The following is a 5,000-nucleotide window of genomic DNA, read 5'->3' as shown; positions in this document are numbered from 1 at the left end:
GAGCGAGCGGCACCACCTCCCCACCCGGGAGCGCTGAGCCAGATCGATCGGAAGAAAGGGCAGGGGCTCGGGTGGAACCCCTGCCTCCGTTCTTCCCCTCGGGGGAGACGGGGAAGAAACGTGCCCCTGGAGTCCTGGAAGCGAGTGTCCGGCGCGCTCCGGGCGCCCTCGAGACGGAAGCCGGGTCGCGGTGCGATTCTCTCATAGGTCTCCCCGTTGGCGCGGAAGCGGGAGACATCCGACACAGAGAAACGCCGAGCCCGCTCCGAGGGGACAAAGTCAGAAGGAGCGATCCGCCCTCCCAGAGCCCTCCTGCGGACGAGGACTCTGGATCTGCCCCCCTTCTGACGACCGTCGCCCTCAGAGGACAGGAACCCACGTGGGGAGGGTCCGTTCGGGCTCGGGCGACCCAGGAAACGCGTCTCGGACTCGGGACGGACAACCGGCAAAAGTCCCCCTGGAGCCGCGGAAGCCTGGTCTCGGCGCGAGTGCGAACTTCCATGCAAAAGGGGGGTACTCGCCAAACCGCCTACCCGAGTCGAGGAACCACGAAAACAACGGATTTTGGTCGGGGCCGAGAGGTACCTCTCTCTCCTATATCCTGCAGCTGGTGTGCAAAACTGGGTATTTGCATGGTGAGACACCGACCCCCACTTTAAGGGAACAAAGTCAAAAAGTGTCCGACCTCCTGGAGCCGTGCGGCGGATCCGGCGGCCAGAAATTTCCTCATTCCGGTTCTATTTTTTTTTTTTTCGAATTTGCGAAATTTGGAGGCCAGGCGGCGTAGCTGGGACCTGGACTAGCTCGAAACACCCTGAACCGGTGAGCGGAATCGATTTCCCAAAGTTCTACGGCTCCCGGAAGCCAAAAACAGCTCGCCGGAAAATTTCAAAGTCCCAAGGACTCTTTCTTGAAAATCAATCCGGGGGCCATGGAAGTGTCCTCGGTACAACCTCAGAGCTTTCCCCCGCCTGGAAGTCTGACAGCGGTCTGACGTTTTTCAAAGTTTTGAGCTCTCTGTTTGTTCTCAAAGTCACAAAATCGCTTTTTTTCAGTTTTCCACCCAGCAGACCCAAACTTCACCCCCACTTAGGTCACTGTCTAGGGGCGCCTTACGACATATTGACGCCCCTTTAGGGTGGAAGTAGGGGAAATGGGTGATTTTTACACAAAATCGGAAATTTCTCAAAATTTTTCTAAGTGTCAAGGACTCTTCCAGAAAATCTCCCCCAGGCTCCTGGAAGCGTCCCCGGTACACCTCTGGCGGCTGCCCCCGCCTGGAAGTCCGACACACGCCTGAAATTTTCAAAGTATGAAAATACGCATTTTCATCCAAAAATTCAACTTTCCCCCCGTGCACCGCAAACTTCACCCCCACTTAGGTCACTGCCTTGGGGTGCCTTACAACATATTGACGCCCCCCTGGGGTGGAAGTAGGGGAAATGTGACATTTTTCACAAAATCGAGATTTTCTCAAAATTTTTCTAAGTGTCAAGGACTCTTCCAGAAAATCTCCCCCAGGCTCCTGGAAGCGTCCCCGGTACACCTCTGGCGGCTGCCCCCGCCTGGAAGTCCGACACACGCCTGAAATTTTCAAAGTATGAAAATACGCATTTTCATCCAAAAATTCAACTTTCCCCCCGTGCACCGCAAACTTCACCCCCACTTAGGTCACTGCCTTGGGGTGCCTTACAACATATTGACGCCCCCCTGGGGTGGAAGTAGGGGAAATGTGACATTTTTCACAAAATCGAGATTTTCTCAAAATTTTTCTAAGTGTCAAGGACTCTTCCAGAAAATCTCCCCCAGGCTCCTGGAAGCGTCCCCGGTACACCTCTGGCGGCTGCCCCCGCCTGGAAGTCCGACACACGCCTGAAATTTTCAAAGTATGAAAATACGCATTTTCATCCAAAAATTCAACTTTCCCCCCGTGCACCGCAAACTTCACCCCCACTTAGGTCACTGCCTTGGGGTGCCTTACAACATATTGACGCCCCCCTGGGGTGGAAGTAGGGGAAATGTGACATTTTTCACAAAATCGAGATTTTCTCAAAATTTTTCTAAGTGTCAAGGACTCTTCCAGAAAATCTCCCCCAGGCTCCTGGAAGCGTCCCCGGTACACCTCTGGCGGCTGCCCCCGCCTGGAAGTCCGACACACGCCTGAAATTTTCAAAGTATGAAAATACGCATTTTCATCCAAAAATTCAACTTTCCCCCCGTGCACCGCAAACTTCACCCCCACTTAGGTCACTGCCTTGGGGTGCCTTACAACATATTGACGCCCCCCTGGGGTGGAAGTAGGGGAAATGTGACATTTTTCACAAAATCGAGATTTTCTCAAAATTTTTCTAAGTGTCAAGGACTCTTCCAGAAAATCTCCCCCAGGCTCCTGGAAGCGTCCCCGGTACACCTCTGGCGGCTGCCCCCGCCTGGAAGTCCGACACACGCCTGAAATTTTCAAAGTATGAAAATACGCATTTTCATCCAAAAATTCAACTTTCCCCCCGTGCACCGCAAACTTCACCCCCACTTAGGTCACTGCCTTGGGGTGCCTTACAACATATTGACGCCCCCCTGGGGTGGAAGTAGGGGAAATGTGACATTTTTCACAAAATCGAGATTTTCTCAAAATTTTTCTAAGTGTCAAGGACTCTTCCAGAAAATCTCCCCCAGGCTCCTGGAAGCGTCCCCGGTACACCTCTGGCGGCTGCCCCCGCCTGGAAGTCCGACACACGCCTGAAATTTTCAAAGTATGAAAATACGCATTTTCATCCAAAAATTCAACTTTCCCCCCGTGCACCGCAAACTTCACCCCCACTTAGGTCACTGCCTTGGGGTGCCTTACAACATATTGACGCCCCCCTGGGGTGGAAGTAGGGGAAATGTGACATTTTTTCACAAAATCGAGATTTTCTCAAAATATTTCTAAGTCCCAAGGACACTTTCAGAAAATCTTCCCCAGGCTCCTGGAAGCGTCCCCGGTACGCCTCCGGCGGCTGCCCCCGCCTGGAAGTCTGACACACGCCTGAAATTTTCAAAGTATGAAAATACGCATTTTCATCCAAAAATTCGACTTTCCGCCCGTGCACCGCAAAATTCACCCTCATTTAGGTCACTGCCCTGGGGTGCTTTACAACATATTGACGCCCCCCTGGGGTGGAAGTAGGGGAAATGTGACATTTTTCACAAAATCGGAAATTTCTCAAAATTTTTCTAAGTCCCAAGGACACTTTCAGAAAATCTTCCCCAGGCTCCTGGAAGCGTCCTCGGTACGCCTCCGGCGGCTGCCCCCGCCTGGAAGTCTGACACACGCCTGAAATTTTCAAAGTATGAAAATAATGCATTTTCATCCAAAATTCGACTTTCCGCCCGTGCCCCGCAAACTTTACCCACAGTTAGGTCACTGTCCTGGGGTACCTCACAACATATTGACGCCCCCCTGGGGTGGAAGTAGGGGAAATGTGACATTTTTTCACAAAATCGAGATTTTCTCAAAATATTTCTAAGTCCCAAGGACACTTTCAGAAAATCTTCCCCAGGCTCCTGGAAGCGTCCTCGGTACGCCTCCAGCGGCTGCCCCCGCCTGGAAGTCTGACACACGCCTGGAATTTTCAAAGTATGAAAATAATGCATTTTCATCCAAAATTCGACTTTCCGCCCGTGCCCCGCAAACTTTACCCACAGTTAGGTCACTGTCCTGGGGTACCTCACAACATATTGACGCCCCCCTGTGGTGGAAGTAGGGGAAATGTGACATTTTTCACAAAATCGAGATTTTCTCAAAATATTTCTAAGTCCCAAGGACACTTTCATGAAATCTTCCCCAGGCTCCTGGAAGCGTCCCCGGTACGCCTCTGGCGGCTGCCCCCGCCTGGAAGTCCGACACACGCCTGAAATTTTCAAAGTATGAAAATACGCATTTTCATCCAAAAATTCAACTTTCCCCCCGTGCACCGCAAACTTCACCCGCATTTAGGTCACTGCCCTGGGGTGCTTTACAACATATTGACGCCCCCCTGTGGTGGAAGTAGGGGAAATGTGACATTTTTTCACAAAATCGAGATTTTCTCAAAATATTTCTAAGTCCCAAGGACACTTTCAGAAAATCTTCCCCAGGCTCCTGGAAGCGTCCCCGGTACGCCTCTGGCGGCTGCCCCCGCCTGGAAGTCCGACACACGCCTGAAATTTTCAAAGTATGAAAATACGCATTTTCATCCAAAAATTCAACTTTCCCCCCGTGCACCGCAAACTTTACCCGCATTTAGGTCACTGCCCTTGGGTGCTTTACAACATATTGACGCCCCCCCTGTGGTGGTAGTAGGGGAAATGTGACATTTTTCACAAAATCGAGATTTTCTAAAAATTGCACTAAGTCCCAAGGACTCTTCCAGAAAATCTTCCCCGGGCTCCTGGAAGCGTCCCAGGTACACCTCCGGCGGCTGCCCCCGCCTGGAAGTCTGACACACGCCTGAAATTTTTAAAGTATGAAAATACGCATTTTCATCCAAAAATTCAACTTTCCCCCCGTGCACCGCAAACTTCACCCGCATTTAGGTCACTGCCTTGGGGTGCCTTACAACATATTGACGCCCCCCTGTGGTGGTAGTAGGGGAAATGTGACATTTTTCACAAAATCGAGATTTTCTAAAAAATTGCACTAAGTCCCAAGCACTCTTCCAGAAAATCTCCCCCAGGCTCCTGGAAGCGTCCCCGGTACACCTCCGGCGGCTGCACCCGCCTGGAAGTCTGACACACGCCTGAAAATTTCAAAGTATGAAAATACGCATTTTCATCCAAAAATTCAACTTTCCGCCCGTGCCCCGCAAACTTTACCCACAGTTAGGTCACTGTCCTGGGTTACCTCACAACATATTGACGCCCCCCTGTGGTGGAAGTAGGGGAAATGTGACATTTTTCACAAAATCGAGATTTTCTCAAAATATTTCTAAGTCCCAAGGACACTTTCAGAAAATCTTCCCCAGGCTCCTGGAAGCGTCCTC

The sequence above is a fragment of the Ranitomeya variabilis genome, unplaced genomic scaffold (genome assembly GCF_051348905.1).
Source record: "Ranitomeya variabilis isolate aRanVar5 unplaced genomic scaffold, aRanVar5.hap1 Scaffold_118, whole genome shotgun sequence".
NCBI lineage: Eukaryota > Metazoa > Chordata > Amphibia > Anura > Dendrobatidae > Ranitomeya > Ranitomeya variabilis.
The sequence above is the reverse complement of the archived record's forward strand: the minus strand, read 5'-3'. Positions refer to the sequence as shown.